This window comes from Schistocerca cancellata, chromosome 8, assembly GCF_023864275.1.
Source record: "Schistocerca cancellata isolate TAMUIC-IGC-003103 chromosome 8, iqSchCanc2.1, whole genome shotgun sequence".
Taxonomy (NCBI): Eukaryota; Metazoa; Arthropoda; class Insecta; order Orthoptera; family Acrididae; genus Schistocerca; species Schistocerca cancellata.
In genome coordinates, this window is record NC_064633.1 from 333,412,344 (window position 1) to 333,438,129 (window position 25,786).

At 49.5% G+C, this 25,786-nt stretch overlaps 64 non-coding genes across 64 annotated transcripts; 56 read left to right on the forward strand and 8 right to left on the reverse strand.

Moving 5' to 3' along the window:
• Positions 1 to 2,740: 2,740 nt before the first annotated feature.
• Positions 2,741 to 2,813, reverse strand: Trnas-cga (transfer RNA serine (anticodon CGA)). The gene has a single exon. It is a non-coding gene; the product is annotated as a tRNA-Ser (tRNA).
• A 228-nt stretch (positions 2,814 to 3,041) lies between these two features.
• On the reverse strand, positions 3,042 to 3,114 carry Trnas-cga (transfer RNA serine (anticodon CGA)). The gene has a single exon. It is a non-coding gene; the product is annotated as a tRNA-Ser (tRNA).
• A 228-nt stretch (positions 3,115 to 3,342) lies between these two features.
• Positions 3,343 to 3,415, reverse strand: Trnas-cga (transfer RNA serine (anticodon CGA)). The gene has a single exon. It is a non-coding gene; the product is annotated as a tRNA-Ser (tRNA).
• A 228-nt stretch (positions 3,416 to 3,643) lies between these two features.
• Trnas-cga (transfer RNA serine (anticodon CGA)) lies at positions 3,644 to 3,716 on the reverse strand. The gene has a single exon. It is a non-coding gene; the product is annotated as a tRNA-Ser (tRNA).
• Positions 3,717 to 3,944: 228 nt separating this feature from the next.
• On the reverse strand, positions 3,945 to 4,017 carry Trnas-cga (transfer RNA serine (anticodon CGA)). The gene has a single exon. It is a non-coding gene; the product is annotated as a tRNA-Ser (tRNA).
• Positions 4,018 to 4,245: 228 nt separating this feature from the next.
• Trnas-cga (transfer RNA serine (anticodon CGA)) lies at positions 4,246 to 4,318 on the reverse strand. Its single transcript has one exon. It is a non-coding gene; the product is annotated as a tRNA-Ser (tRNA).
• A 228-nt stretch (positions 4,319 to 4,546) lies between these two features.
• On the reverse strand, positions 4,547 to 4,619 carry Trnas-cga (transfer RNA serine (anticodon CGA)). The gene has a single exon. It is a non-coding gene; the product is annotated as a tRNA-Ser (tRNA).
• Positions 4,620 to 4,847: 228 nt separating this feature from the next.
• Trnas-cga (transfer RNA serine (anticodon CGA)) lies at positions 4,848 to 4,920 on the reverse strand. The gene has a single exon. It is a non-coding gene; the product is annotated as a tRNA-Ser (tRNA).
• Positions 4,921 to 5,120: 200 nt separating this feature from the next.
• On the forward strand, positions 5,121 to 5,193 carry Trnas-cga (transfer RNA serine (anticodon CGA)). Its single transcript has one exon. It is a non-coding gene; the product is annotated as a tRNA-Ser (tRNA).
• Positions 5,194 to 5,421: 228 nt separating this feature from the next.
• Trnas-cga (transfer RNA serine (anticodon CGA)) lies at positions 5,422 to 5,494 on the forward strand. The gene has a single exon. It is a non-coding gene; the product is annotated as a tRNA-Ser (tRNA).
• Positions 5,495 to 5,722: 228 nt separating this feature from the next.
• On the forward strand, positions 5,723 to 5,795 carry Trnas-cga (transfer RNA serine (anticodon CGA)). The gene has a single exon. It is a non-coding gene; the product is annotated as a tRNA-Ser (tRNA).
• Positions 5,796 to 6,023: 228 nt separating this feature from the next.
• Trnas-cga (transfer RNA serine (anticodon CGA)) lies at positions 6,024 to 6,096 on the forward strand. Its single transcript has one exon. It is a non-coding gene; the product is annotated as a tRNA-Ser (tRNA).
• Positions 6,097 to 6,324: 228 nt separating this feature from the next.
• On the forward strand, positions 6,325 to 6,397 carry Trnas-cga (transfer RNA serine (anticodon CGA)). The gene has a single exon. It is a non-coding gene; the product is annotated as a tRNA-Ser (tRNA).
• A 228-nt stretch (positions 6,398 to 6,625) lies between these two features.
• Trnas-cga (transfer RNA serine (anticodon CGA)) lies at positions 6,626 to 6,698 on the forward strand. The gene has a single exon. It is a non-coding gene; the product is annotated as a tRNA-Ser (tRNA).
• A 529-nt stretch (positions 6,699 to 7,227) lies between these two features.
• On the forward strand, positions 7,228 to 7,300 carry Trnas-cga (transfer RNA serine (anticodon CGA)). Its single transcript has one exon. It is a non-coding gene; the product is annotated as a tRNA-Ser (tRNA).
• Positions 7,301 to 7,528: 228 nt separating this feature from the next.
• Trnas-cga (transfer RNA serine (anticodon CGA)) lies at positions 7,529 to 7,601 on the forward strand. The gene has a single exon. It is a non-coding gene; the product is annotated as a tRNA-Ser (tRNA).
• A 228-nt stretch (positions 7,602 to 7,829) lies between these two features.
• On the forward strand, positions 7,830 to 7,902 carry Trnas-cga (transfer RNA serine (anticodon CGA)). Its single transcript has one exon. It is a non-coding gene; the product is annotated as a tRNA-Ser (tRNA).
• A 228-nt stretch (positions 7,903 to 8,130) lies between these two features.
• On the forward strand, positions 8,131 to 8,203 carry Trnas-cga (transfer RNA serine (anticodon CGA)). The gene has a single exon. It is a non-coding gene; the product is annotated as a tRNA-Ser (tRNA).
• Positions 8,204 to 8,732: 529 nt separating this feature from the next.
• On the forward strand, positions 8,733 to 8,805 carry Trnas-cga (transfer RNA serine (anticodon CGA)). Its single transcript has one exon. It is a non-coding gene; the product is annotated as a tRNA-Ser (tRNA).
• A 228-nt stretch (positions 8,806 to 9,033) lies between these two features.
• Positions 9,034 to 9,106, forward strand: Trnas-cga (transfer RNA serine (anticodon CGA)). The gene has a single exon. It is a non-coding gene; the product is annotated as a tRNA-Ser (tRNA).
• A 228-nt stretch (positions 9,107 to 9,334) lies between these two features.
• On the forward strand, positions 9,335 to 9,407 carry Trnas-cga (transfer RNA serine (anticodon CGA)). The gene has a single exon. It is a non-coding gene; the product is annotated as a tRNA-Ser (tRNA).
• A 228-nt stretch (positions 9,408 to 9,635) lies between these two features.
• Positions 9,636 to 9,708, forward strand: Trnas-cga (transfer RNA serine (anticodon CGA)). The gene has a single exon. It is a non-coding gene; the product is annotated as a tRNA-Ser (tRNA).
• Positions 9,709 to 9,936: 228 nt separating this feature from the next.
• Trnas-cga (transfer RNA serine (anticodon CGA)) lies at positions 9,937 to 10,009 on the forward strand. The gene has a single exon. It is a non-coding gene; the product is annotated as a tRNA-Ser (tRNA).
• Positions 10,010 to 10,237: 228 nt separating this feature from the next.
• Trnas-cga (transfer RNA serine (anticodon CGA)) lies at positions 10,238 to 10,310 on the forward strand. Its single transcript has one exon. It is a non-coding gene; the product is annotated as a tRNA-Ser (tRNA).
• A 228-nt stretch (positions 10,311 to 10,538) lies between these two features.
• On the forward strand, positions 10,539 to 10,611 carry Trnas-cga (transfer RNA serine (anticodon CGA)). Its single transcript has one exon. It is a non-coding gene; the product is annotated as a tRNA-Ser (tRNA).
• A 228-nt stretch (positions 10,612 to 10,839) lies between these two features.
• On the forward strand, positions 10,840 to 10,912 carry Trnas-cga (transfer RNA serine (anticodon CGA)). The gene has a single exon. It is a non-coding gene; the product is annotated as a tRNA-Ser (tRNA).
• Positions 10,913 to 11,140: 228 nt separating this feature from the next.
• Trnas-cga (transfer RNA serine (anticodon CGA)) lies at positions 11,141 to 11,213 on the forward strand. The gene has a single exon. It is a non-coding gene; the product is annotated as a tRNA-Ser (tRNA).
• Positions 11,214 to 11,441: 228 nt separating this feature from the next.
• Positions 11,442 to 11,514, forward strand: Trnas-cga (transfer RNA serine (anticodon CGA)). The gene has a single exon. It is a non-coding gene; the product is annotated as a tRNA-Ser (tRNA).
• A 228-nt stretch (positions 11,515 to 11,742) lies between these two features.
• Positions 11,743 to 11,815, forward strand: Trnas-cga (transfer RNA serine (anticodon CGA)). Its single transcript has one exon. It is a non-coding gene; the product is annotated as a tRNA-Ser (tRNA).
• Positions 11,816 to 12,043: 228 nt separating this feature from the next.
• Positions 12,044 to 12,116, forward strand: Trnas-cga (transfer RNA serine (anticodon CGA)). The gene has a single exon. It is a non-coding gene; the product is annotated as a tRNA-Ser (tRNA).
• Positions 12,117 to 12,344: 228 nt separating this feature from the next.
• On the forward strand, positions 12,345 to 12,417 carry Trnas-cga (transfer RNA serine (anticodon CGA)). The gene has a single exon. It is a non-coding gene; the product is annotated as a tRNA-Ser (tRNA).
• Positions 12,418 to 12,946: 529 nt separating this feature from the next.
• Positions 12,947 to 13,019, forward strand: Trnas-cga (transfer RNA serine (anticodon CGA)). Its single transcript has one exon. It is a non-coding gene; the product is annotated as a tRNA-Ser (tRNA).
• A 228-nt stretch (positions 13,020 to 13,247) lies between these two features.
• Positions 13,248 to 13,320, forward strand: Trnas-cga (transfer RNA serine (anticodon CGA)). Its single transcript has one exon. It is a non-coding gene; the product is annotated as a tRNA-Ser (tRNA).
• Positions 13,321 to 13,548: 228 nt separating this feature from the next.
• On the forward strand, positions 13,549 to 13,621 carry Trnas-cga (transfer RNA serine (anticodon CGA)). The gene has a single exon. It is a non-coding gene; the product is annotated as a tRNA-Ser (tRNA).
• A 228-nt stretch (positions 13,622 to 13,849) lies between these two features.
• On the forward strand, positions 13,850 to 13,922 carry Trnas-cga (transfer RNA serine (anticodon CGA)). Its single transcript has one exon. It is a non-coding gene; the product is annotated as a tRNA-Ser (tRNA).
• Positions 13,923 to 14,451: 529 nt separating this feature from the next.
• On the forward strand, positions 14,452 to 14,524 carry Trnas-cga (transfer RNA serine (anticodon CGA)). The gene has a single exon. It is a non-coding gene; the product is annotated as a tRNA-Ser (tRNA).
• A 228-nt stretch (positions 14,525 to 14,752) lies between these two features.
• Positions 14,753 to 14,825, forward strand: Trnas-cga (transfer RNA serine (anticodon CGA)). Its single transcript has one exon. It is a non-coding gene; the product is annotated as a tRNA-Ser (tRNA).
• Positions 14,826 to 15,053: 228 nt separating this feature from the next.
• Positions 15,054 to 15,126, forward strand: Trnas-cga (transfer RNA serine (anticodon CGA)). Its single transcript has one exon. It is a non-coding gene; the product is annotated as a tRNA-Ser (tRNA).
• A 228-nt stretch (positions 15,127 to 15,354) lies between these two features.
• Positions 15,355 to 15,427, forward strand: Trnas-cga (transfer RNA serine (anticodon CGA)). Its single transcript has one exon. It is a non-coding gene; the product is annotated as a tRNA-Ser (tRNA).
• Positions 15,428 to 15,655: 228 nt separating this feature from the next.
• On the forward strand, positions 15,656 to 15,728 carry Trnas-cga (transfer RNA serine (anticodon CGA)). The gene has a single exon. It is a non-coding gene; the product is annotated as a tRNA-Ser (tRNA).
• A 228-nt stretch (positions 15,729 to 15,956) lies between these two features.
• Trnas-cga (transfer RNA serine (anticodon CGA)) lies at positions 15,957 to 16,029 on the forward strand. Its single transcript has one exon. It is a non-coding gene; the product is annotated as a tRNA-Ser (tRNA).
• Positions 16,030 to 16,257: 228 nt separating this feature from the next.
• Positions 16,258 to 16,330, forward strand: Trnas-cga (transfer RNA serine (anticodon CGA)). Its single transcript has one exon. It is a non-coding gene; the product is annotated as a tRNA-Ser (tRNA).
• A 228-nt stretch (positions 16,331 to 16,558) lies between these two features.
• Trnas-cga (transfer RNA serine (anticodon CGA)) lies at positions 16,559 to 16,631 on the forward strand. The gene has a single exon. It is a non-coding gene; the product is annotated as a tRNA-Ser (tRNA).
• Positions 16,632 to 16,859: 228 nt separating this feature from the next.
• Trnas-cga (transfer RNA serine (anticodon CGA)) lies at positions 16,860 to 16,932 on the forward strand. Its single transcript has one exon. It is a non-coding gene; the product is annotated as a tRNA-Ser (tRNA).
• Positions 16,933 to 17,160: 228 nt separating this feature from the next.
• Trnas-cga (transfer RNA serine (anticodon CGA)) lies at positions 17,161 to 17,233 on the forward strand. The gene has a single exon. It is a non-coding gene; the product is annotated as a tRNA-Ser (tRNA).
• Positions 17,234 to 17,461: 228 nt separating this feature from the next.
• Trnas-cga (transfer RNA serine (anticodon CGA)) lies at positions 17,462 to 17,534 on the forward strand. The gene has a single exon. It is a non-coding gene; the product is annotated as a tRNA-Ser (tRNA).
• A 228-nt stretch (positions 17,535 to 17,762) lies between these two features.
• Trnas-cga (transfer RNA serine (anticodon CGA)) lies at positions 17,763 to 17,835 on the forward strand. Its single transcript has one exon. It is a non-coding gene; the product is annotated as a tRNA-Ser (tRNA).
• A 228-nt stretch (positions 17,836 to 18,063) lies between these two features.
• Trnas-cga (transfer RNA serine (anticodon CGA)) lies at positions 18,064 to 18,136 on the forward strand. The gene has a single exon. It is a non-coding gene; the product is annotated as a tRNA-Ser (tRNA).
• A 228-nt stretch (positions 18,137 to 18,364) lies between these two features.
• On the forward strand, positions 18,365 to 18,437 carry Trnas-cga (transfer RNA serine (anticodon CGA)). Its single transcript has one exon. It is a non-coding gene; the product is annotated as a tRNA-Ser (tRNA).
• A 228-nt stretch (positions 18,438 to 18,665) lies between these two features.
• Trnas-cga (transfer RNA serine (anticodon CGA)) lies at positions 18,666 to 18,738 on the forward strand. The gene has a single exon. It is a non-coding gene; the product is annotated as a tRNA-Ser (tRNA).
• A 228-nt stretch (positions 18,739 to 18,966) lies between these two features.
• Trnas-cga (transfer RNA serine (anticodon CGA)) lies at positions 18,967 to 19,039 on the forward strand. Its single transcript has one exon. It is a non-coding gene; the product is annotated as a tRNA-Ser (tRNA).
• Positions 19,040 to 19,267: 228 nt separating this feature from the next.
• On the forward strand, positions 19,268 to 19,340 carry Trnas-cga (transfer RNA serine (anticodon CGA)). The gene has a single exon. It is a non-coding gene; the product is annotated as a tRNA-Ser (tRNA).
• Positions 19,341 to 19,568: 228 nt separating this feature from the next.
• Positions 19,569 to 19,641, forward strand: Trnas-cga (transfer RNA serine (anticodon CGA)). The gene has a single exon. It is a non-coding gene; the product is annotated as a tRNA-Ser (tRNA).
• A 228-nt stretch (positions 19,642 to 19,869) lies between these two features.
• Trnas-cga (transfer RNA serine (anticodon CGA)) lies at positions 19,870 to 19,942 on the forward strand. The gene has a single exon. It is a non-coding gene; the product is annotated as a tRNA-Ser (tRNA).
• A 228-nt stretch (positions 19,943 to 20,170) lies between these two features.
• On the forward strand, positions 20,171 to 20,243 carry Trnas-cga (transfer RNA serine (anticodon CGA)). The gene has a single exon. It is a non-coding gene; the product is annotated as a tRNA-Ser (tRNA).
• Positions 20,244 to 20,471: 228 nt separating this feature from the next.
• Trnas-cga (transfer RNA serine (anticodon CGA)) lies at positions 20,472 to 20,544 on the forward strand. The gene has a single exon. It is a non-coding gene; the product is annotated as a tRNA-Ser (tRNA).
• Positions 20,545 to 20,772: 228 nt separating this feature from the next.
• Trnas-cga (transfer RNA serine (anticodon CGA)) lies at positions 20,773 to 20,845 on the forward strand. The gene has a single exon. It is a non-coding gene; the product is annotated as a tRNA-Ser (tRNA).
• A 228-nt stretch (positions 20,846 to 21,073) lies between these two features.
• On the forward strand, positions 21,074 to 21,146 carry Trnas-cga (transfer RNA serine (anticodon CGA)). The gene has a single exon. It is a non-coding gene; the product is annotated as a tRNA-Ser (tRNA).
• Positions 21,147 to 21,374: 228 nt separating this feature from the next.
• Positions 21,375 to 21,447, forward strand: Trnas-cga (transfer RNA serine (anticodon CGA)). The gene has a single exon. It is a non-coding gene; the product is annotated as a tRNA-Ser (tRNA).
• A 228-nt stretch (positions 21,448 to 21,675) lies between these two features.
• Positions 21,676 to 21,748, forward strand: Trnas-cga (transfer RNA serine (anticodon CGA)). The gene has a single exon. It is a non-coding gene; the product is annotated as a tRNA-Ser (tRNA).
• A 228-nt stretch (positions 21,749 to 21,976) lies between these two features.
• On the forward strand, positions 21,977 to 22,049 carry Trnas-cga (transfer RNA serine (anticodon CGA)). The gene has a single exon. It is a non-coding gene; the product is annotated as a tRNA-Ser (tRNA).
• A 228-nt stretch (positions 22,050 to 22,277) lies between these two features.
• On the forward strand, positions 22,278 to 22,350 carry Trnas-cga (transfer RNA serine (anticodon CGA)). Its single transcript has one exon. It is a non-coding gene; the product is annotated as a tRNA-Ser (tRNA).
• A 228-nt stretch (positions 22,351 to 22,578) lies between these two features.
• Trnas-cga (transfer RNA serine (anticodon CGA)) lies at positions 22,579 to 22,651 on the forward strand. The gene has a single exon. It is a non-coding gene; the product is annotated as a tRNA-Ser (tRNA).
• Positions 22,652 to 22,879: 228 nt separating this feature from the next.
• On the forward strand, positions 22,880 to 22,952 carry Trnas-cga (transfer RNA serine (anticodon CGA)). The gene has a single exon. It is a non-coding gene; the product is annotated as a tRNA-Ser (tRNA).
• Positions 22,953 to 25,786: the final 2,834 nt, after the last annotated feature.

Consider the following 25,786-nt stretch of genomic DNA (forward strand, 5'->3'; position numbering starts at 1 on the left):
CATTCAGTTTTTTTTTTATTACAGAGGGCGGCTAACCCTCTGGCCTAACACGCTGAGCTACCCTACCAGCTAAAATTTTACCGTTCAGGTGAGTTTTGAACTCGAGAGCCCTAGACCACGGGTGTCATCTCATTTGCTGTAGTAACGTGCAAATTCCGGCCTTCATCGCCGATGAACATCACTCAGTACGGTTGCACCAACCACACACCTGGTGCGGAGGCCAAAACGTTACAACGTTCGCTGAAGGCTCGTTGACGAGACACTACTTGTAGCCTCTTGGTTCATAAGGATAGTAGGCCACTCCACAGTCGCAGCTCTGTTCGACTTCACGCACGTCCTCAGCTGTCGGTCACCGCCGTTACATGTGGTCCTTGGTGAAACACATTTGCCTCGGCACCGGTTTTGGATAGTACAGTTTTGCCAAGTGCGGTGTACTTTGATCACGGCGGTATGCATATACTTTACACACTTAGCAGTGTTGGATATGATTCCACTCTTGTTCCGAAAGCCAATGATCAGGCCGTTCTGGAAGTCAGATAAATCGTTCCTTTTTCCCGTAGCGACAACGACTGCACTGTTCTTCTAGTCCCCGAACACGCCTTCTGTACTTTTCACTGCTAGTGATCCAACGTGTCGTCTATGAGAGATTATTACATGTTGATTACGAACATAGGCCGTGGTCACTTTGATGTGACTGAACCGGGTCGCAGAGCATTTGTTACTGGAACGTTTTTCTCTCGGTTCTAGTAATCGGGACATCATGATGTGCTTCATTTAATTCATGTTGAAGAAGAACCATTGAAATAGGATAAAACTGTACGCAACGTTATGAACTAAAATTTCAAATTAAATTGTTTAAGCTCTAATTCCAAATAAGATTTGATACTTTGCTTGCATTCATTCCAGTTTCTCAGATTTTCTTGATAAAAAAATATATACTGACAATTTGGAGTATCATTCTAGCATAAATACGTTTGTGGTTGAAGTGTTATGTTTCTGCGTACTGGCACCCTACCACTCCCAGCTCCTCGCTTGCTGAAGTATTTCGAGTAAATCATCACTCGTTAAAATCAAAGCCTTTATTGGAGCATACCATTACTTATTCGAAATGATACGATAATTTGTCATACTCATTTATTTTGTTAATTATCCAATATTTATTTTAATTAATTCGCAAAATTTGATGTGCTTTATTAATTTTAGACTGCAGGATCACGAATATCTTGCAAAGAGTTTAACTCGGTACTCGATATCTGCAGCTGCTGTATAAAAATACCGTTTTTTTATACCAGAGCAGGCCTCTATCTGTTCGGTAGAAGCTGCATTACTCTACACCTTATAATGGTCGCCTAGTCGTAGGTATTGCTATAATCGCACTATTTCACTCCCATTTACGGAGCTTGTTAGCACTTGATGTTAGGTTGGCTCCTTTAAAATGCATTGTGGTAATCGCTGCTGCTTGCTGGATCGCTGCTGTGTCTCGATGCTAATGCTAGCTCTAAATCTGGTTGTCTAGGGGTAAAAAGATGAGGCCCTGTGTGTTTGATGTGCTTTTGATTATACATAATGAGCGAAACCAACAAATATTTAAACTTCAAATATTTATTACTCTGGTGGCCATCTTAATTCCACTGTCCACCAAAGACAATGACACAACACAAAGTAGCACTTCTTTTACATGTACTTTCCAATATTTATCCACCTCGAACAATAACACACATACACTTTACCAAAGTGACATTCAGACTCCGCCCCTGACCCTTCATGCTGCTTCTATTTATAACCTTGTCAAAGAACTACTAAAATGAGATATAGTTTATAAGTCACATGTACATCTGTTATCGTAATTTGTGCAGAAAAGTTATTAATTTATATCAAGCGACATAATTTAACAGGTTATGAAAATGACAGACAGATTTGTTGACATGACAGAATAATTCTTTGTTAGATAAAGGCCGTTTTTTAGAAGTTTGTCAGTTGACTTATCTAATTTACATAAATAAGTAAATAACATGAATTATTAAGAATTACATTGGTTTTCGTCTAAAATAGGAGTGTTTACGTGAATACTGAGTGAAAACGGTCCTAGTGAACAAATAGATTTCACTGGGTGATTTTTATTTAAGGAGATCCAAAATATGCAAGTTGGCCACTATTTTTCATACTTTTAGATGAACTTAGTGTTTTTACATGATGACATTTGCTGTATCAGTGAGCAAGTGATTTTAACTTTGATGTGGGACAGTTATTCAGCGTAATTTAATGGGTTGACTGTTTATGGAGACATGTTATGCAATCATTGTTAACATACACAATAACTTTTCTATAATCATAAATACCCGTTAAACTGGGTGAATATGGAGGGTATCGCATACTTCGGTAAAGTAAAGCCTTTAATAGGTTCCGTTACAATCTACTTTAAGAAAGTTGACATTTTATCCAAAGTGTTGTTTTTTCCAATTCTAAAAACACTACTAACATCTCGGAAACGTGTCCTTCAGTTCCTTCGTGAAATTTTACTGCAAAAGGAGATTTTAAGCAATTTGGTCCCAGTGTTTTTCTCATTTCGCTGGTATTCTTATGATGTATGAAGTTACTCATACTTGTTCCACTCAACTTTCCCCTCTCTGTGTATTCAGTCTTATGACATACACAAGTCGCAAATTGTTTAATACTAATTACTGATTGTCTTCAGTATTAAGCAATAACGTGTAAAACTTCCTGGCAGATTAAAACTGTGTGCCCGACCGAGACTCGAACTCGGGACCTTTGCCTTTCGCGGGCAAGTGCTCTACCAACTGAGCTATCCAAGCACGACTCACGCCCGGTACTCACAGCTTTACTTCTGCCAGTACCTCGTCTCCTACGTTCCAAACTTTACAGAAGCTCTCCTGCGAACCTTGCAGAACTAGCACTCCTGAAAGAAAGGATATTGCGGAGACATGGCTTAGCCACAGCCTGGGGGATGTTTCCAGAATGAGATTTTCACTCTGCAGCGGAGTGTGCGCTGATATGAAACTTCCTGGCAGATTAAAACTGTGTGCCCGACCGAGACTCGAACTCGGGACCTTTGCCTTTCGCGGGCAAGTGCTCTACCAACTGAGCTATCCAAGCACGACTCACGCCCGGTACTCACAGCTTTACTTCTGCCAGTACCTCGTCTCCTACGTTCCAAACTTTACAGAAGCTCTCCTGCGAACCTTGCAGAACTAGCACTCCTGAAAGAAAGGATATTGCGGAGACATGGCTTAGCCACAGCCTGGGGGATGTTTCCAGAATGAGATTTTCACTCTGCAGCGGAGTGTGCGCTGATATGAAACTTCCTGGCAGATTAAAACTGTGTGCCCGACCGAGACTCGAACTCGGGACCTTTGCCTTTCGCGGGCAAGTGCTCTACCAACTGAGCTATCCAAGCACGACTCACGCCCGGTACTCACAGCTTTACTTCTGCCAGTACCTCGTCTCCTACGTTCCAAACTTTACAGAAGCTCTCCTGCGAACCTTGCAGAACTAGCACTCCTGAAAGAAAGGATATTGCGGAGACATGGCTTAGCCACAGCCTGGGGGATGTTTCCAGAATGAGATTTTCACTCTGCAGCGGAGTGTGCGCTGATATGAAACTTCCTGGCAGATTAAAACTGTGTGCCCGACCGAGACTCGAACTCGGGACCTTTGCCTTTCGCGGGCAAGTGCTCTACCAACTGAGCTATCCAAGCACGACTCACGCCCGGTACTCACAGCTTTACTTCTGCCAGTACCTCGTCTCCTACGTTCCAAACTTTACAGAAGCTCTCCTGCGAACCTTGCAGAACTAGCACTCCTGAAAGAAAGGATATTGCGGAGACATGGCTTAGCCACAGCCTGGGGGATGTTTCCAGAATGAGATTTTCACTCTGCAGCGGAGTGTGCGCTGATATGAAACTTCCTGGCAGATTAAAACTGTGTGCCCGACCGAGACTCGAACTCGGGACCTTTGCCTTTCGCGGGCAAGTGCTCTACCAACTGAGCTATCCAAGCACGACTCACGCCCGGTACTCACAGCTTTACTTCTGCCAGTACCTCGTCTCCTACGTTCCAAACTTTACAGAAGCTCTCCTGCGAACCTTGCAGAACTAGCACTCCTGAAAGAAAGGATATTGCGGAGACATGGCTTAGCCACAGCCTGGGGGATGTTTCCAGAATGAGATTTTCACTCTGCAGCGGAGTGTGCGCTGATATGAAACTTCCTGGCAGATTAAAACTGTGTGCCCGACCGAGACTCGAACTCGGGACCTTTGCCTTTCGCGGGCAAGTGCTCTACCAACTGAGCTATCCAAGCACGACTCACGCCCGGTACTCACAGCTTTACTTCTGCCAGTACCTCGTCTCCTACGTTCCAAACTTTACAGAAGCTCTCCTGCGAACCTTGCAGAACTAGCACTCCTGAAAGAAAGGATATTGCGGAGACATGGCTTAGCCACAGCCTGGGGGATGTTTCCAGAATGAGATTTTCACTCTGCAGCGGAGTGTGCGCTGATATGAAACTTCCTGGCAGATTAAAACTGTGTGCCCGACCGAGACTCGAACTCGGGACCTTTGCCTTTCGCGGGCAAGTGCTCTACCAACTGAGCTATCCAAGCACGACTCACGCCCGGTACTCATAGCTTTACTTCTGCCAGTACCTCGTCTCCTACGTTCCAAACTTTACAGAAGCTCTCCTGCGAACCTTGCAGAACTAGCACTCCTGAAAGAAAGGATATTGCGGAGACATGGCTTAGCCACAGCCTGGGGGATGTTTCCAGAATGAGATTTTCACTCTGCAGCGGAGTGTGCGCTGATATGAAACTTCCTGGCAGATTAAAACTGTGTGCCCGACCGAGACTCGAACTCGGGACCTTTGCCTTTCGCGGGCAAGTGCTCTACCAACTGAGCTATCCAAGCACGACTCACGCCCGGTACTCACAGCATTACTTCTGCCAGTACCTCGTCTCCTACGTTCCAAACTAAGCCATGTCTCCGCAATATCCTTTCTTTCAGGAGTGCTAGTTCTGCAAGGTTCGCAGGAGAGCTTCTGTAAAGTTTGGAACGTAGGAGACGAGGTACTGGCAGAAGTAAAGCTGTGAGTACCGGGCGTGAGTCGTGCTTGGATAGCTCAGTTGGTAGAGCACTTGCCCGCGAAAGGCAAAGGTCCCGAGTTCGAGTCTCGGTCGGGCACACAGTTTTAATCTGCCAGGAAGTTTCATATCAGCGCACACTCCGCTGCAGAGTGAAAATCTCATTCTGGAAACATCCCCCAGGCTGTGGCTAAGCCATGTCTCCGCAATATCCTTTCTTTCAGGAGTGCTAGTTCTGCAAGTTTCGCAGGAGAGCTTCTGTAAAGTTTGGAACGTAGGAGACGAGGTACTGGCAGAAGTAAAGCTGTGAGTACCGGGCGTGAGTCGTGCTTGGATAGCTCAGTTGGTAGAGCACTTGCCCGCGAAAGGCAAAGGTCCCGAGTTCGAGTCTCGGTCGGGCACACAGTTTTAATCTGCCAGGAAGTTTCATATCAGCGCACACTCCGCTGCAGAGTGAAAATCTCATTCTGGAAACATCCCCCAGGCTGTGGCTAAGCCATGTCTCCGCAATATCCTTTCTTTCAGGAGTGCTAGTTCTGCAAGGTTCGCAGGAGAGCTTCTGTAAAGTTTGGAACGTAGGAGACGAGGTACTGGCAGAAGTAAAGCTGTGAGTACCGGGCGTGAGTCGTGCTTGGATAGCTCAGTTGGTAGAGCACTTGCCCGCGAAAGGCAAAGGTCCCGAGTTCGAGTCTCGGTCGGGCACACAGTTTTAATCTGCCAGGAAGTTTCATATCAGCGCACACTCCGCTGCAGAGTGAAAATCTCATTCTGGAAACATCCCCCAGGCTGTGGCTAAGCCATGTCTCCGCAATATCCTTTCTTTCAGGAGTGCTAGTTCTGCAAGGTTCGCAGGAGAGCTTCTGTAAAGTTTGGAACGTAGGAGACGAGGTACTGGCAGAAGTAAAGCTGTGAGTACCGGGCGTGAGTCGTGCTTGGATAGCTCAGTTGGTAGAGCACTTGCCCGCGAAAGGCAAAGGTCCCGAGTTCGAGTCTCGGTCGGGCACACAGTTTTAATCTGCCAGGAAGTTTCATATCAGCGCACACTCCGCTGCAGAGTGAAAATCTCATTCTGGAAACATCCCCCAGGCTGTGGCTAAGCCATGTCTCCGCAATATCCTTTCTTTCAGGAGTGCTAGTTCTGCAAGGTTCGCAGGAGAGCTTCTGTAAAGTTTGGAACGTAGGAGACGAGGTACTGGCAGAAGTAAAGCTGTGAGTACCGGGCGTGAGTCGTGCTTGGATAGCTCAGTTGGTAGAGCACTTGCCCGCGAAAGGCAAAGGTCCCGAGTTCGAGTCTCGGTCGGGCACACAGTTTTAATCTGCCAGGAAGTTTCATATCAGCGCACACTCCGCTGCAGAGTGAAAATCTCATTCTGGAAACATCCCCCAGGCTGTGGCTAAGCCATGTCTCCGCAATATCCTTTCTTTCAGGAGTGCTAGTTCTGCAAGGTTCGCAGGAGAGCTTCTGTAAAGTTTGGAACGTAGGAGACGAGGTACTGGCAGAAGTAAAGCTGTGAGTACCGGGCGTGAGTCGTGCTTGGATAGCTCAGTTGGTAGAGCACTTGCCCGCGAAAGGCAAAGGTCCCGAGTTCGAGTCTCGGTCGGGCACACAGTTTTAATCTGCCAGGAAGTTTCATATCAGCGCACACTCCGCTGCAGAGTGAAAATCTCATTCTGGAAACATCCCCCAGGCTGTGGCTAAGCCATGTCTCCGCAATATCCTTTCTTTCAGGAGTGCTAGTTCTGCAAGGTTCGCAGGAGAGCTTCTGTAAAGTTTGGAACGTAGGAGACGAGGTACTGGCAGAAGTAAAGCTGTGAGTACCGGGCGTGAGTCGTGCTTGGATAGCTCAGTTGGTAGAGCACTTGCCTGCGAAAGGCAAAGGTCCCGAGTTCGAGTCTCGGTCGGGCACACAGTTTTAATCTGCCAGGAAGTTTCATATCAGCGCACACTCCGCTGCAGAGTGAAAATCTCATTCTGGAAACATCCCCCAGGCTGTGGCTAAGCCATGTCTCCGCAATATCCTTTCTTTCAGGAGTGCTAGTTCTGCAAGGTTCGCAGGAGAGCTTCTGTAAAGTTTGGAACGTAGGAGACGAGGTACTGGCAGAAGTAAAGCTGTGAGTACCGGGCGTGAGTCGTGCTTGGATAGCTCAGTTGGTAGAGCACTTGCCCGCGAAAGGCAAAGGTCCCGAGTTCGAGTCTCGGTCGGGCACACAGTTTTAATCTGCCAGGAAGTTTCATATCAGCGCACACTCCGCTGCAGAGTGAAAATCTCATTCTGGAAACATCCCCCAGGCTGTGGCTAAGCCATGTCTCCGCAATATCCTTTCTTTCAGGAGTGCTAGTTCTGCAAGGTTCGCAGGAGAGCTTCTGTAAAGTTTGGAACGTAGGAGACGAGGTACTGGCAGAAGTAAAGCTGTGAGTACCGGGCGTGAGTCGTGCTTGGATAGCTCAGTTGGTAGAGCACTTGCCCGCGAAAGGCAAAGGTCCCGAGTTCGAGTCTCGGTCGGGCACACAGTTTTAATCTGCCAGGAAGTTTCATATCAGCGCACACTCCGCTGCAGAGTGAAAATCTCATTCTGGAAACATCCCCCAGGCTGTGGCTAAGCCATGTCTCCGCAATATCCTTTCTTTCAGGAGTGCTAGTTCTGCAAGGTTCGCAGGAGAGCTTCTGTAAAGTTTGGAACGTAGGAGACGAGGTACTGGCAGAAGTAAAGCTGTGAGTACCGGGCGTGAGTCGTGCTTGGATAGCTCAGTTGGTAGAGCACTTGCCCGCGAAAGGCAAAGGTCCCGAGTTCGAGTCTCGGTCGGGCACACAGTTTTAATCTGCCAGGAAGTTTCATATCAGCGCACACTCCGCTGCAGAGTGAAAATCTCATTCTGGAAACATCCCCCAGGCTGTGGCTAAGCCATGTCTCCGCAATATCCTTTCTTTCAGGAGTGCTAGTTCTGCAAGGTTCGCAGGAGAGCTTCTGTAAAGTTTGGAACGTAGGAGACGAGGTACTGGCAGAAGTAAAGCTGTGAGTACCGGGCGTGAGTCGTGCTTGGATAGCTCAGTTGGTAGAGCACTTGCCCGCGAAAGGCAAAGGTCCCGAGTTCGAGTCTCGGTCGGGCACACAGTTTTAATCTGCCAGGAAGTTTCATATCAGCGCACACTCCGCTGCAGAGTGAAAATCTCATTCTGGAAACATCCCCCAGGCTGTGGCTAAGCCATGTCTCCGCAATATCCTTTCTTTCAGGAGTGCTAGTTCTGCAAGGTTCGCAGGAGAGCTTCTGTAAAGTTTGGAACGTAGGAGACGAGGTACTGGCAGAAGTAAAGCTGTGAGTACCGGGCGTGAGTCGTGCTTGGATAGCTCAGTTGGTAGAGCACTTGCCTGCGAAAGGCAAAGGTCCCGAGTTCGAGTCTCGGTCGGGCACACAGTTTTAATCTGCCAGGAAGTTTCATATCAGCGCACACTCCGCTGCAGAGTGAAAATCTCATTCTGGAAACATCCCCCAGGCTGTGGCTAAGCCATGTCTCCGCAATATCCTTTCTTTCAGGAGTGCTAGTTCTGCAAGGTTCGCAGGAGAGCTTCTGTAAAGTTTGGAACGTAGGAGACGAGGTACTGGCAGAAGTAAAGCTGTGAGTACCGGGCGTGAGTCGTGCTTGGATAGCTCAGTTGGTAGAGCACTTGCCCGCGAAAGGCAAAGGTCCCGAGTTCGAGTCTCGGTCGGGCACACAGTTTTAATCTGCCAGGAAGTTTCATATCAGCGCACACTCCGCTGCAGAGTGAAAATCTCATTCTGGAAACATCCCCCAGGCTGTGGCTAAGCCATGTCTCCGCAATATCCTTTCTTTCAGGAGTGCTAGTTCTGCAAGGTTCGCAGGAGAGCTTCTGTAAAGTTTGGAACGTAGGAGACGAGGTACTGGCAGAAGTAAAGCTGTGAGTACCGGGCGTGAGTCGTGCTTGGATAGCTCAGTTGGTAGAGCACTTGCCCGCGAAAGGCAAAGGTCCCGAGTTCGAGTCTCGGTCGGGCACACAGTTTTAATCTGCCAGGAAGTTTCATATCAGCGCACACTCCGCTGCAGAGTGAAAATCTCATTCTGGAAACATCCCCCAGGCTGTGGCTAAGCCATGTCTCCGCAATATCCTTTCTTTCAGGAGTGCTAGTTCTGCAAGGTTCGCAGGAGAGCTTCTGTAAAGTTTGGAACGTAGGAGACGAGGTACTGGCAGAAGTAAAGCTGTGAGTACCGGGCGTGAGTCGTGCTTGGATAGCTCAGTTGGTAGAGCACTTGCCCGCGAAAGGCAAAGGTCCCGAGTTCGAGTCTCGGTCGGGCACACAGTTTTAATCTGCCAGGAAGTTTCATATCAGCGCACACTCCGCTGCAGAGTGAAAATCTCATTCTGGAAACATCCCCCAGGCTGTGGCTAAGCCATGTCTCCGCAATATCCTTTCTTTCAGGAGTGCTAGTTCTGCAAGGTTCGCAGGAGAGCTTCTGTAAAGTTTGGAACGTAGGAGACGAGGTACTGGCAGAAGTAAAGCTGTGAGTACCGGGCGTGAGTCGTGCTTGGATAGCTCAGTTGGTAGAGCACTTGCCCGCGAAAGGCAAAGGTCCCGAGTTCGAGTCTCGGTCGGGCACACAGTTTTAATCTGCCAGGAAGTTTCATATCAGCGCACACTCCGCTGCAGAGTGAAAATCTCTTTCTGGAAACATCCCCCAGGCTGTGGCTAAGCCATGTCTCCGCAATATCCTTTCTTTCAGGAGTGCTAGTTCTGCAAGGTTCGCAGGAGAGCTTCTGTAAAGTTTGGAACGTAGGAGACGAGGTACTGGCAGAAGTAAAGCTGTGAGTACCGGGCGTGAGTCGTGCTTGGATAGCTCAGTTGGTAGAGCACTTGCCCGCGAAAGGCAAAGGTCCCGAGTTCGAGTCTCGGTCGGGCACACAGTTTTAATCTGCCAGGAAGTTTCATATCAGCGCACACTCCGCTGCAGAGTGAAAATCTCATTCTGTAAACATCCCCCAGGCTGTGGCTAAGCCATGTCTCCGCAATATCCTTTCTTTCAGGAGTGCTAGTTCTGCAAGGTTCGCAGGAGAGCTTCTGTAAAGTTTGGAACGTAGGAGACGAGGTACTGGCAGAAGTAAAGCTGTGAGTACCGGGCGTGAGTCGTGCTTGGATAGCTCAGTTGGTAGAGCACTTGCCCGCGAAAGGCAAAGGTCCCGAGTTCGAGTCTCGGTCGGGCACACAGTTTTAATCTGCCAGGAAGTTTCATATCAGCGCACACTCCGCTGCAGAGTGAAAATCTCATTCTGGAAACATCCCCCAGGCTGTGGCTAAGCCATGTCTCCGCAATATCCTTTCTTTCAGGAGTGCTAGTTCTGCAAGGTTCGCAGGAGAGCTTCTGTAAAGTTTGGAACGTAGGAGACGAGGTACTGGCAGAAGTAAAGCTGTGAGTACCGGGCGTGAGTCGTGCTTGGATAGCTCAGTTGGTAGAGCACTTGCCCGCGAAAGGCAAAGGTCCCGAGTTCGAGTCTCGGTCGGGCACACAGTTTTAATCTGCCAGGAAGTTTCATATCAGCGCACACTCCGCTGCAGAGTGAAAATCTCATTCTGGAAACATCCCCCAGGCTGTGGCTAAGCCATGTCTCCGCAATATCCTTTCTTTCAGGAGTGCTAGTTCTGCAAGGTTCGCAGGAGAGCTTCTGTAAAGTTTGGAACGTAGGAGACGAGGTACTGGCAGAAGTAAAGCTGTGAGTACCGGGCGTGAGTCGTGCTTGGATAGCTCAGTTGGTAGAGCACTTGCCCGCGAAAGGCAAAGGTCCCGAGTTCGAGTCTCGGTCGGGCACACAGTTTTAATCTGCCAGGAAGTTTCATATCAGCGCACACTCCGCTGCAGAGTGAAAATCTCATTCTGGAAACATCCCCCAGGCTGTGGCTAAGCCATGTCTCCGCAATATCCTTTCTTTCAGGAGTGCTAGTTCTGCAAGGTTCGCAGGAGAGCTTCTGTAAAGTTTGGAACGTAGGAGACGAGGTACTGGCAGAAGTAAAGCTGTGAGTACCGGGCGTGAGTCGTGCTTGGATAGCTCAGTTGGTAGAGCACTTGCCCGCGAAAGGCAAAGGTCCCGAGTTCGAGTCTCGGTCGGGCACACAGTTTTAATCTGCCAGGAAGTTTCATATCAGCGCACACTCCGCTGCAGAGTGAAAATCTCATTCTGGAAACATCCCCCAGGCTGTGGCTAAGCCATGTCTCCGCAATATCCTTTCTTTCAGGAGTGCTAGTTCTGCAAGGTTCGCAGGAGAGCTTCTGTAAAGTTTGGAACGTAGGAGACGAGGTACTGGCAGAAGTAAAGCTGTGAGTACCGGGCGTGAGTCGTGCTTGGATAGCTCAGTTGGTAGAGCACTTGCCCGCGAAAGGCAAAGGTCCCGAGTTCGAGTCTCGGTCGGGCACACAGTTTTAATCTGCCAGGAAGTTTCATATCAGCGCACACTCCGCTGCAGAGTGAAAATCTCATTCTGGAAACATCCCCCAGGCTGTGGCTAAGCCATGTCTCCGCAATATCCTTTCTTTCAGGAGTGCTAGTTCTGCAAGGTTCGCAGGAGAGCTTCTGTAAAGTTTGGAACGTAGGAGACGAGGTACTGGCAGAAGTAAAGCTGTGAGTACCGGGCGTGAGTCGTGCTTGGATAGCTCAGTTGGTAGAGCACTTGCCCGCGAAAGGCAAAGGTCCCGAGTTCGAGTCTCGGTCGGGCACACAGTTTTAATCTGCCAGGAAGTTTCATATCAGCGCACACTCCGCTGCAGAGTGAAAATCTCATTCTGGAAACATCCCCCAGGCTGTGGCTAAGCCATGTCTCCGCAATATCCTTTCTTTCAGGAGTGCTAGTTCTGCAAGGTTCGCAGGAGAGCTTCTGTAAAGTTTGGAACGTAGGAGACGAGGTACTGGCAGAAGTAAAGCTGTGAGTACCGGGCGTGAGTCGTGCTTGGATAGCTCAGTTGGTAGAGCACTTGCCCGCGAAAGGCAAAGGTCCCGAGTTCGAGTCTCGGTCGGGCACACAGTTTTAATCTGCCAGGAAGTTTCATATCAGCGCACACTCCGCTGCAGAGTGAAAATCTCATTCTGGAAACATCCCCCAGGCTGTGGCTAAGCCATGTCTCCGCAATATCCTTTCTTTCAGGAGTGCTAGTTCTGCAAGGTTCGCAGGAGAGCTTCTGTAAAGTTTGGAACGTAGGAGACGAGGTACTGGCAGAAGTAAAGCTGTGAGTACCGGGCGTGAGTCGTGCTTGGATAGCTCAGTTGGTAGAGCACTTGCCCGCGAAAGGCAAAGGTCCCGAGTTCGAGTCTCGGTCGGGCACACAGTTTTAATCTGCCAGGAAGTTTCATATCAGCGCACACTCCGCTGCAGAGTGAAAATCTCATTCTGGAAACATCCCCCAGGCTGTGGCTAAGCCATGTCTCCGCAATATCCTTTCTTTCAGGAGTGCTAGTTCTGCAAGGTTCGCAGGAGAGCTTCTGTAAAGTTTGGAACGTAGGAGACGAGGTACTGGCAGAAGTAAAGCTGTGAGTACCGGGCGTGAGTCGTGCTTGGATAGCTCAGTTGGTAGAGCACTTGCCTGCGAAAGGCAAAGGTCCCGAGTTCGAGTCTCGGTCGGGCACACAGTTTTAATCTGCCAGGAAGTTTCATATCAGCGCACACTCCGCTGCAGAGTGAAAATCTCATTCTGGAAACATCCCCCAGGCTGTGGCTAAGCCATGTCTCCGCAATATCCTTTCTTTCAGGAGTGCTAGTTCTGCAAGGTTCGCAGGAGAGCTTCTGTAAAGTTTGGAACGTAGGAGACGAGGTACTGGCAGAAGTAAAGCTGTGAGTACCGGGCGTGAGTCGTGCTTGGATAGCTCAGTTGGTAGAGCACTTGCCCGCGAAAGGCAAAGGTCCCGAGTTCGAGTCTCGGTCGGGCACACAGTTTTAATCTGCCAGGAAGTTTCATATCAGCGCACACTCCGCTGCAGAGTGAAAATCTCATTCTGGAAACATCCCCCAGGCTGTGGCTAAGCCATGTCTCCGCAATATCCTTTCTTTCAGGAGTGCTAGTTCTGCAAGGTTCGCAGGAGAGCTTCTGTAAAGTTTGGAACGTAGGAGACGAGGTACTGGCAGAAGTAAAGCTGTGAGTACCGGGCGTGAGTCGTGCTTGGATAGCTCAGTTGGTAGAGCACTTGCCCGCGAAAGGCAAAGGTCCCGAGTTCGAGTCTCGGTCGGGCACACAGTTTTAATCTGCCAGGAAGTTTCATATCAGCGCACACTCCGCTGCAGAGTGAAAATCTCATTCTGGAAACATCCCCCAGGCTGTGGCTAAGCCATGTCTCCGCAATATCCTTTCTTTCAGGAGTGCTAGTTCTGCAAGGTTCGCAGGAGAGCTTCTGTAAAGTTTGGAACGTAGGAGACGAGGTACTGGCAGAAGTAAAGCTGTGAGTACCGGGCGTGAGTCGTGCTTGGATAGCTCAGTTGGTAGAGCACTTGCCCGCGAAAGGCAAAGGTCCCGAGTTCGAGTCTCGGTCGGGCACACAGTTTTAATCTGCCAGGAAGTTTCATATCAGCGCACACTCCGCTGCAGAGTGAAAATCTCATTCTGGAAACATCCCCCAGGCTGTGGCTAAGCCATGTCTCCGCAATATCCTTTCTTTCAGGAGTGCTAGTTCTGCAAGGTTCGCAGGAGAGCTTCTGTAAAGTTTGGAACGTAGGAGACGAGGTACTGGCAGAAGTAAAGCTGTGAGTACCGGGCGTGAGTCGTGCTTGGATAGCTCAGTTGGTAGAGCACTTGCCCGCGAAAGGCAAAGGTCCCGAGTTCGAGTCTCGGTCGGGCACACAGTTTTAATCTGCCAGGAAGTTTCATATCAGCGCACACTCCGCTGCAGAGTGAAAATCTCATTCTGGAAACATCCCCCAGGCTGTGGCTAAGCCATGTCTCCGCAATATCCTTTCTTTCAGGAGTGCTAGTTCTGCAAGGTTCGCAGGAGAGCTTCTGTAAAGTTTGGAACGTAGGAGACGAGGTACTGGCAGAAGTAAAGCTGTGAGTACCGGGCGTGAGTCGTGCTTGGATAGCTCAGTTGGTAGAGCACTTGCCTGCGAAAGGCAAAGGTCCCGAGTTCGAGTCTCGGTCGGGCACACAGTTTTAATCTGCCAGGAAGTTTCATATCAGCGCACACTCCGCTGCAGAGTGAAAATCTCATTCTGGAAACATCCCCCAGGCTGTGGCTAAGCCATGTCTCCGCAATATCCTTTCTTTCAGGAGTGCTAGTTCTGCAAGGTTCGCAGGAGAGCTTCTGTAAAGTTTGGAACGTAGGAGACGAGGTACTGGCAGAAGTAAAGCTGTGAGTACCGGGCGTGAGTCGTGCTTGGATAGCTCAGTTGGTAGAGCACTTGCCCGCGAAAGGCAAAGGTCCCGAGTTCGAGTCTCGGTCGGGCACACAGTTTTAATCTGCCAGGAAGTTTCATATCAGCGCACACTCCGCTGCAGAGTGAAAATCTCATTCTGGAAACATCCCCCAGGCTGTGGCTAAGCCATGTCTCCGCAATATCCTTTCTTTCAGGAGTGCTAGTTCTGCAAGGTTCGCAGGAGAGCTTCTGTAAAGTTTGGAACGTAGGAGACGAGGTACTGGCAGAAGTAAAGCTGTGAGTACCGGGCGTGAGTCGTGCTTGGATAGCTCAGTTGGTAGAGCACTTGCCCGCGAAAGGCAAAGGTCCCGAGTTCGAGTCTCGGTCGGGCACACAGTTTTAATCTGCCAGGAAGTTTCATATCAGCGCACACTCCGCTGCAGAGTGAAAATCTCATTCTGGAAACATCCCCCAGGCTGTGGCTAAGCCATGTCTCCGCAATATCCTTTCTTTCAGGAGTGCTAGTTCTGCAAGGTTCGCAGGAGAGCTTCTGTAAAGTTTGGAACGTAGGAGACGAGGTACTGGCAGAAGTAAAGCTGTGAGTACCGGGCGTGAGTCGTGCTTGGATAGCTCAGTTGGTAGAGCACTTGCCCGCGAAAGGCAAAGGTCCCGAGTTCGAGTCTCGGTCGGGCACACAGTTTTAATCTGCCAGGAAGTTTCATATCAGCGCACACTCCGCTGCAGAGTGAAAATCTCATTCTGGAAACATCCCCCAGGCTGTGGCTAAGCCATGTCTCCGCAATATCCTTTCTTTCAGGAGTGCTAGTTCTGCAAGGTTCGCAGGAGAGCTTCTGTAAAGTTTGGAACGTAGGAGACGAGGTACTGGCAGAAGTAAAGCTGTGAGTACCGGGCGTGAGTCGTGCTTGGATAGCTCAGTTGGTAGAGCACTTGCCCGCGAAAGGCAAAGGTCCCGAGTTCGAGTCTCGGTCGGGCACACAGTTTTAATCTGCCAGGAAGTTTCATATCAGCGCACACTCCGCTGCAGAGTGAAAATCTCTTTCTGGAAACATCCCCCAGGCTGTGGCTAAGCCATGTCTCCGCAATATCCTTTCTTTCAGGAGTGCTAGTTCTGCAAGGTTCGCAGGAGAGCTTCTGTAAAGTTTGGAACGTAGGAGACGAGGTACTGGCAGAAGTAAAGCTGTGAGTACCGGGCGTGAGTCGTGCTTGGATAGCTCAGTTGGTAGAGCACTTGCCCGCGAAAGGCAAAGGTCCCGAGTTCGAGTCTCGGTCGGGCACACAGTTTTAATCTGCCAGGAAGTTTCATATCAGCGCACACTCCGCTGCAGAGTGAAAATCTCATTCTGTAAACATCCCCCAGGCTGTGGCTAAGCCATGTCTCCGCAATATCCTTTCTTTCAGGAGTGCTAGTTCTGCAAGGTTCGCAGGAGAGCTTCTGTAAAGTTTGGAACGTAGGAGACGAGGTACTGGCAGAAGTAAAGCTGTGAGTACCGGGCGTGAGTCGTGCTTGGATAGCTCAGTTGGTAGAGCACTTGCCCGCGAAAGGCAAAGGTCCCGAGTTCGAGTCTCGGTCGGGCACACAGTTTTAATCTGCCAGGAAGTTTCATATCAGCGCACACTCCGCTGCAGAGTGAAAATCTCATTCTGGAAACATCCCCCAGGCTGTGGCTAAGCCATGTCTCCGCAATATCCTTTCTTTCAGGAGTGCTAGTTCTGCAAGGTTCGCAGGAGAGCTTCTGTAAAGTTTGGAACGTAGGAGACGAGGTACTGGCAGAAGTAAAGCTGTGAGTACCGGGCGTGAGTCGTGCTTGGATAGCTCAGTTGGTAGAGCACTTGCCCGCGAAAGGCAAAGGTCCCGAGTTCGAGTCTCGGTCGGGCACACAGTTTTAATCTGCCAGGAAGTTTCATATCAGCGCACACTCCGCTGCAGAGTGAAAATCTCATTCTGGAAACATCCCCCAGGCTGTGGCTAAGCCATGTCTCCGCAATATCCTTTCTTTCAGGAGTGCTAGTTCTGCAAGGTTCGCAGGAGAGCTTCTGTAAAGTTTGGAACGTAGGAGACGAGGTACTGGCAGAAGTAAAGCTGTGAGTACCGGGCGTGAGTCGTGCTTGGATAGCTCAGTTGGTAGAGCACTTGCCCGCGAAAGGCAAAGGTCCCGAGTTCGAGTCTCGGTCGGGCACACAGTTTTAATCTGCCAGGAAGTTTCATATCAGCGCACACTCCGCTGCAGAGTGAAAATCTCATTCTGGAAACATCCCCCAGGCTGTGGCTAAGCCATGTCTCCGCAATATCCTTTCTTTCAGGAGTGCTAGTTCTGCAAGGTTCGCAGGAGAGCTTCTGTAAAGTTTGGAACGTAGGAGACGAGGTACTGGCAGAAGTAAAGCTGTGAGTACCGGGCGTGAGTCGTGCTTGGATAGCTCAGTTGGTAGAGCACTTGCCCGCGAAAGGCAAAGGTCCCGAGTTCGAGTCTCGGTCGGGCACACAGTTTTAATCTGCCAGGAAGTTTCATATCAGCGCACACTCCGCTGCAGAGTGAAAATCTCATTCTGGAAACATCCCCCAGGCTGTGGCTAAGCCATGTCTCCGCAATATCCTTTCTTTCAGGAGTGCTAGTTCTGCAAGGTTCGCAGGAGAGCTTCTGTAAAGTTTGGAACGTAGGAGACGAGGTACTGGCAGAAGTAAAGCTGTGAGTACCGGGCGTGAGTCGTGCTTGGATAGCTCAGTTGGTAGAGCACTTGCCCGCGAAAGGCAAAGGTCCCGAGTTCGAGTCTCGGTCGGGCACACAGTTTTAATCTGCCAGGAAGTTTCATATCAGCGCACACTCCGCTGCAGAGTGAAAATCTCATTCTGGAAACATCCCCCAGGCTGTGGCTAAGCCATGTCTCCGCAATATCCTTTCTTTCAGGAGTGCTAGTTCTGCAAGGTTCGCAGGAGAGCTTCTGTAAAGTTTGGAACGTAGGAGACGAGGTACTGGCAGAAGTAAAGCTGTGAGTACCGGGCGTGAGTCGTGCTTGGATAGCTCAGTTGGTAGAGCACTTGCCCGCGAAAGGCAAAGGTCCCGAGTTCGAGTCTCGGTCGGGCACACAGTTTTAATCTGCCAGGAAGTTTCATATCAGCGCACACTCCGCTGCAGAGTGAAAATCTCATTCTGGAAACATCCCCCAGGCTGTGGCTAAGCCATGTCTCCGCAATATCCTTTCTTTCAGGAGTGCTAGTTCTGCAAGGTTCGCAGGAGAGCTTCTGTAAAGTTTGGAACGTAGGAGACGAGGTACTGGCAGAAGTAAAGCTGTGAGTACCGGGCGTGAGTCGTGCTTGGATAGCTCAGTTGGTAGAGCACTTGCCCGCGAAAGGCAAAGGTCCCGAGTTCGAGTCTCGGTCGGGCACACAGTTTTAATCTGCCAGGAAGTTTCATATCAGCGCACACTCCGCTGCAGAGTGAAAATCTCATTCTGGAAACATCCCCCAGGCTGTGGCTAAGCCATGTCTCCGCAATATCCTTTCTTTCAGGAGTGCTAGTTCTGCAAGGTTCGCAGGAGAGCTTCTGTAAAGTTTGGAACGTAGGAGACAAGGTACTGGCAGAAGTAAAGCTGTGAGTACCGGGCGTGAGTCGTGCTTGGATAGCTCAGTTGGTAGAGCACTTGCCCGCGAAAGGCAAAGGTCCCGAGTTCGAGTCTCGGTCGGGCACACAGTTTTAATCTGCCAGGAAGTTTCATATCAGCGCACACTCCGCTGCAGAGTGAAAATCTCATTCTGGAAACATCCCCCAGGCTGTGGCTAAGCCATGTCTCCGCAATATCCTTTCTTTCAGGAGTGCTAGTTCTGCAAGGTTCGCAGGAGAGCTTCTGTAAAGTTTGGAACGTAGGAGACGAGGTACTGGCAGAAGTAAAGCTGTGAGTACCGGGCGTGAGTCGTGCTTGGATAGCTCAGTTGGTAGAGCACTTGCCCGCGAAAGGCAAAGGTCCCGAGTTCGAGTCTCGGTCGGGCACACAGTTTTAATCTGCCAGGAAGTTTCATATCAGCGCACACTCCGCTGCAGAGTGAAAATCTCATTCTGGAAACATCCCCCAGGCTGTGGCTAAGCCATGTCTCCGCAATATCCTTTCTTTCAGGAGTGCTAGTTCTGCAAGGTTCGCAGGAGAGCTTCTGTAAAGTTTGGAACGTAGGAGACGAGGTACTGGCAGAAGTAAAGCTGTGAGTACCGGGCGTGAGTCGTGCTTGGATAGCTCAGTTGGTAGAGCACTTGCCCGCGAAAGGCAAAGGTCCCGAGTTCGAGTCTCGGTCGGGCACACAGTTTTAATCTGCCAGGAAGTTTCATATCAGCGCACACTCCGCTGCAGAGTGAAAATCTCATTCTGGAAACATCCCCCAGGCTGTGGCTAAGCCATGTCTCCGCAATATCCTTTCTTTCAGGAGTGCTAGTTCTGCAAGGTTCGCAGGAGAGCTTCTGTAAAGTTTGGAACGTAGGAGACGAGGTACTGGCAGAAGTAAAGCTGTGAGTACCGGGCGTGAGTCGTGCTTGGATAGCTCAGTTGGTAGAGCACTTGCCCGCGAAAGGCAAAGGTCCCGAGTTCGAGTCTCGGTCGGGCACACAGTTTTAATCTGCCAGGAAGTTTCATATCAGCGCACACTCCGCTGCAGAGTGAAAATCTCATTCTGTAAACATCCCCCAGGCTGTGGCTAAGCCATGTCTCCGCAATATCCTTTCTTTCAGGAGTGCTAGTTCTGCAAGGTTCGCAGGAGAGCTTCTGTAAAGTTTGGAACGTAGGAGACGAGGTACTGGCAGAAGTAAAGCTGTGAGTACCGGGCGTGAGTCGTGCTTGGATAGCTCAGTTGGTAGAGCACTTGCCCGCGAAAGGCAAAGGTCCCGAGTTCGAGTCTCGGTCGGGCACACAGTTTTAATCTGCCAGGAAGTTTCATATCAGCGCACACTCCGCTGCAGAGTGAAAATCTCATTCTGGAAACATCCCCCAGGCTGTGGCTAAGCCATGTCTCCGCAATATCCTTTCTTTCAGGAGTGCTAGTTCTGCAAGGTTCGCAGGAGAGCTTCTGTAAAGTTTGGAACGTAGGAGACGAGGTACTGGCAGAAGTAAAGCTGTGAGTACCGGGCGTGAGTCGTGCTTGGATAGCTCAGTTGGTAGAGCACTTGCCCGCGAAAGGCAAAGGTCCCGAGTTCGAGTCTCGGTCGGGCACACAGTTTTAATCTGCCAGGAAGTTTCATATCAGCGCACACTCCGCTGCAGAATGAAAATCTCATTCTGGAAACATCCCCCAGGCTGTGGCTAAGCCATGTCTCCGCAATATCCTTTCTTTCAGGAGTGCTAGTTCTGCAAGGTTCGCAGGAGAGCTTCTGTAAAGTTTGGAACGTAGGAGACGAGGTACTGGCAGAAGTAAAGCTGTGAGTACCGGGCGTGAGTCGTGCTTGGATAGCTCAGTTGGTAGAGCACTTGCCCGCGAAAGGCAAAGGTCCCGAGTTCGAGTCTCGGTCGGGCACACAGTTTTAATCTGCCAGGAAGTTTCATATCAGCGCACACTCCGCTGCAGAGTGAAAATCTCATTCTGGAAACATCCCCCAGGCTGTGGCTAAGCCATGTCTCCGCAATATCCTTTCTTTCAGGAGTGCTAGTTCTGCAAGGTTCGCAGGAGAGCTTCTGTAAAGTTTGGAACGTAGGAGACGAGGTACTGGCAGAAGTAAAGCTGTGAGTACCGGGCGTGAGTCGTGCTTGGATAGCTCAGTTGGTAGAGCACTTGCCCGCGAAAGGCAAAGGTCCCGAGTTCGAGTCTCGGTCGGGCACACAGTTTTAATCTGCCAGGAAGTTTCATATCAGCGCACACTCCGCTGCAGAGTGAAAATCTCATTCTGGAAACATCCCCCAGGCTGTGGCTAAGCCATGTCTCCGCAATATCCTTTCTTTCAGGAGTGCTAGTTCTGCAAGGTTCGCAGGAGAGCTTCTGTAAAGTTTGGAACGTAGGAGACGAGGTACTGGCAGAAGTAAAGCTGTGAGTACCGGGCGTGAGTCGTGCTTGGATAGCTCAGTTGGTAGAGCACTTGCCCGCGAAAGGCAAAGGTCCCGAGTTCGAGTCTCGGTCGGGCACACAGTTTTAATCTGCCAGGAAGTTTCATATCAGCGCACACTCCGCTGCAGAGTGAAAATCTCATTCTGGAAACATCCCCCAGGCTGTGGCTAAGCCATGTCTCCGCAATATCCTTTCTTTCAGGAGTGCTAGTTCTGCAAGGTTCGCAGGAGAGCTTCTGTAAAGTTTGGAACGTAGGAGACGAGGTACTGGCAGAAGTAAAGCTGTGAGTACCGGGCGTGAGTCGTGCTTGGATAGCTCAGTTGGTAGAGCACTTGCCCGCGAAAGGCAAAGGTCCCGAGTTCGAGTCTCGGTCGGGCACACAGTTTTAATCTGCCAGGAAGTTTCATATCAGCGCACACTCCGCTGCAGAGTGAAAATCTCATTCTGTAAACATCCCCCAGGCTGTGGCTAAGCCATGTCTCCGCAATATCCTTTCTTTCAGGAGTGCTAGTTCTGCAAGGTTCGCAGGAGAGCTTCTGTAAAGTTTGGAACGTAGGAGACGAGGTACTGGCAGAAGTAAAGCTGTGAGTACCGGGCGTGAGTCGTGCTTGGATAGCTCAGTTGGTAGAGCACTTGCCCGCGAAAGGCAAAGGTCCCGAGTTCGAGTCTCGGTCGGGCACACAGTTTTAATCTGCCAGGAAGTTTCATATCAGCGCACACTCCGCTGCAGAGTGAAAATCTCATTCTGGAAACATCCCCCAGGCTGTGGCTAAGCCATGTCTCCGCAATATCCTTTCTTTCAGGAGTGCTAGTTCTGCAAGGTTCGCAGGAGAGCTTCTGTAAAGTTTGGAACGTAGGAGACGAGGTACTGGCAGAAGTAAAGCTGTGAGTACCGGGCGTGAGTCGTGCTTGGATAGCTCAGTTGGTAGAGCACTTGCCCGCGAAAGGCAAAGGTCCCGAGTTCGAGTCTCGGTCGGGCACACAGTTTTAATCTGCCAGGAAGTTTCATATCAGCGCACACTCCGCTGCAGAATGAAAATCTCATTCTGGAAACATCCCCCAGGCTGTGGCTAAGCCATGTCTCCGCAATATCCTTTCTTTCAGGAGTGCTAGTTCTGCAAGGTTCGCAGGAGAGCTTCTGTAAAGTTTGGAACGTAGGAGACGAGGTACTGGCAGAAGTAAAGCTGTGAGTACCGGGCGTGAGTCGTGCTTGGATAGCTCAGTTGGTAGAGCACTTGCCCGCGAAAGGCAAAGGTCCCGAGTTCGAGTCTCGGTCGGGCACACAGTTTTAATCTGCCAGGAAGTTTCATATCAGCGCACACTCCGCTGCAGAGTGAAAATCTCATTCTGGAAACATCCCCCAGGCTGTGGCTAAGCCATGTCTCCGCAATATCCTTTCTTTCAGGAGTGCTAGTTCTGCAAGGTTCGCAGGAGAGCTTCTGTAAAGTTTGGAACGTAGGAGACGAGGTACTGGCAGAAGTAAAGCTGTGAGTACCGGGCGTGAGTCGTGCTTGGATAGCTCAGTTGGTAGAGCACTTGCCCGCGAAAGGCAAAGGTCCCGAGTTCGAGTCTCGGTCGGGCACACAGTTTTAATCTGCCAGGAAGTTTCATATCAGCGCACACTCCGCTGCAGAGTGAAAATCTCATTCTGGAAACATCCCCCAGGCTGTGGCTAAGCCATGTCTCCGCAATATCCTTTCTTTCAGGAGTGCTAGTTCTGCAAGGTTCGCAGGAGAGCTTCTGTAAAGTTTGGAACGTAGGAGACGAGGTACTGGCAGAAGTAAAGCTGTGAGTACCGGGCGTGAGTCGTGCTTGGATAGCTCAGTTGGTAGAGCACTTGCCCGCGAAAGGCAAAGGTCCCGAGTTCGAGTCTCGGTCGGGCACACAGTTTTAATCTGCCAGGAAGTTTCATATCAGCGCACACTCCGCTGCAGAGTGAAAATCTCATTCTGGAAACATCCCCCAGGCTGTGGCTAAGCCATGTCTCCGCAATATCCTTTCTTTCAGGAGTGCTAGTTCTGCAAGGTTCGCAGGAGAGCTTCTGTAAAGTTTGGAACGTAGGAGACGAGGTACTGGCAGAAGTAAAGCTGTGAGTACCGGGCGTGAGTCGTGCTTGGATAGCTCAGTTGGTAGAGCACTTGCCCGCGAAAGGCAAAGGTCCCGAGTTCGAGTCTCGGTCGGGCACACAGTTTTAATCTGCCAGGAAGTTTCATATCAGCGCACACTCCGCTGCAGAGTGAAAATCTCATTCTGGAAACATCCCCCAGGCTGTGGCTAAGCCATGTCTCCGCAATATCCTTTCTTTCAGGAGTGCTAGTTCTGCAAGGTTCGCAGGAGAGCTTCTGTAAAGTTTGGAACGTAGGAGACGAGGTACTGGCAGAAGTAAAGCTGTGAGTACCGGGCGTGAGTCGTGCTTGGATAGCTCAGTTGGTAGAGCACTTGCCCGCGAAAGGCAAAGGTCCCGAGTTCGAGTCTCGGTCGGGCACACAGTTTTAATCTGCCAGGAAGTTTCATATCAGCGCACACTCCGCTGCAGAGTGAAAATCTCATTCTGGAAATAACGTGTAAAACACAAAACATATTTATCTTTTTCATGCTTTTTTCATAAGGCGACTTAACGCTTAATTTGTTCAACATATGAAAGGAATCATGTTGACAGTATACGGATACTCACAAAACAGTATAAACGGCTTTGAACGTATATCTAACAGAAAAAAGTCCGTTAGTTCGAGGCTTGATCCAAGGCTAACCTTGCAAATTTCTTGCGCACTTAATGCGAAACTAGCTTCTGACCACGCATTTTGTTAATTTGTGGGAAACCATATAGACTATGTGATGAAAAGTATGCGGACCCCTGGCTGAAAATAAATTATAAGTTCGTGGTGCCCTCCATCGCTAACGCAGGAATTCTATATGCTGTTGGCCAACCCTTCTCCTTGATGACAACTTCCACTCTCGCAGGCATACGTTCAGTCAGGTGCTGGAAGATCTCTTGGGGAATTGCAGACCATTCTTCACGGAGTGCTGCACTGAGGAGAGGTATCGATGTCGGTCGTTGAGGCCTGGCATGAAATCGGCGTTTCAAAACATCCCAAAGGTGTTCTATAGGATTCAGGTCAAGACTCTGTGCAGGACAGTCTATTACAGGGATGTTATTGTCGTGTAACCACTTCGCCACAGGCCGTGCATTATGAACTGGTGCCCGGTTGTGTTGGAAGATGCAGTCGCCATCCCCGAATTGCTCTTCAACAGTGGGAAGCAAGAAAGTGCTTAAAACATCAAATTTGGCCTGTACTTTGACAGTCCACGCAAAACAACAAGGGGCGCAAGGCCCCTCCATGGAAAATACGACTACACCATAACACCTTCTTCGAATTTTGCTGTTGGCACTACACACGCTGGCAGATGACGTTCACCACGCATTCGGCATACCCACACCCTGCCATCGGATCGCCACATTGTGTACCGTGATTCATCACTCCACACAACGTTTTTCCACTGTTCAGTCGCCCAATGTTCACGCTCCTTACATCAAACGAGGCGTCGTTTGGCATTTACCGGCGTGATGTGTGGCTTATGAGCAGCCGCTCGACCATGAAACCCAAGTTTTCTCACCTCCCACCTAACTGTCATAGCACTTGCAGTGGATCCTGAAGCAGTTTGGAATTCCTGTGTGATGGTCGGGATAGATGTCTGCCTATTACACATTACGAACCTCTTCAACTGCCGACCGTCTCTGTCAGTCAACAGACGGGTTCGGCCTGTACGCTTTTGTACTGTACGTGTCCCTTCACGTTTCCACTTTACTTTCACATCGGAAACAGTGGACCTAAAGATGTTTAGGAGTGTGGAAATCTCGCGTACAGGCGTATGACACAAGTGACACCCAGTCCCCTGACCATATTCAAAGTCTGTGAGTTCCGCGGAGCGCCCCATTCTGCTCTCTCACGATGGCTGATGTGGAGCACCTGCCAGTAGGTGGCAGAACAAGGCACCTAATATGAAGAACAAATGTTTCTTAGGGTGTCCGGATACTTTTTATCACATAGTGTGTCTAGGTGACCTAGCTGTGATCCCAGAGCAACACATCAAACTGTATCATACTCAAAACAGCAAGTAGTGGCCAATCTTTTTTCCAGCTGAGATCTTCCATATTACTGATCAAGTATTTTAATGAGTAAGAAAGAATAATGAACGTTCTTTGCGCCGACTTGCACCATGGACGGTGGTAGGGCCTGGCGCAGAGCTGAAAAACTCTGTTGTTCTGCGCGCCTCACGCATTTTTCGTGTTTACTGCCACTGTGAGCTCTCTGTACGGTAGAGGGTTGGTCGTTTTACAGTGCGTGTTTTTCAGAGGAGGAAATGAGTTCTCACTGCGCTGTGGCGCCCTTCCGCTTGTCGGGGAGAAATAAATGTTTTCTTCTGTCCATTCCGCCAACGCGGTAGGTTTCTGCCGCATTAAGTTTGCCCTCTCTCAATGCGTGTATAAAAACAGCCTGGAGTACCATCATAAAAAGTGTTATTTACTCATTCTTCCTTTATACAACGCGCATTTTATGTTTAATTAAGAAAACAGCGATATGGCGTTTTTATGTAGAGGCTTTCATTAACGCTTTCCCGAGAAACTTTATGCAGGAAGAAGAAATAAGACCAACGTACATAAATCTAAATCCTGCACTGAATAGATACGAGTATTGGAAGTTTCAAATGCCCGTCGTATTTATTCCGAATTGCTGCGTTAGATATTTCTCAAAGTTCCGAATATTGAAAGTGGTGTAACCTTCTTTTACGAGAAACACGACAAAAAAATACGGTGCATTTACTTCAGAACTTAGCACGCCATAGGACATGCGAAAGAAAATTCGCACTGCTACCGTAGAAGCTGAAGTGGCCTTCTGAGGATGGTTTGGTAGATAGAGCGAACCCAAAAACTACTAACGACTTTCTGTCAATCATTAAGGTACTGTTAGCTTAATTTATTGACGGAATATGATTCACAAGATTCGGGATACAAAAATTTTCAAAATGAGTTTTTCTTGCAGACAGTTCTACTGCAGTATAAGCAATTTACTCATAATAGACAATGTTGTTTTTGTTGTGGTCTTCAGTCCTGAGACTGATTTGATGCAGCTCTCCATGCTACTCTATCCTGTGCAAGCTTCTTCATCTCCCAGTACTTACTGCAAACTACATCCTTCTGAATCTGTTTAGTGCATTCATCTCTTGGTCTCCCTCTACGATGTTTACCCTCCACGCTGCCCTCCAATGCTAAATTTGTGATCCGCTGATGCCTTAAGAACATGTCCTACCAAGCGGGCC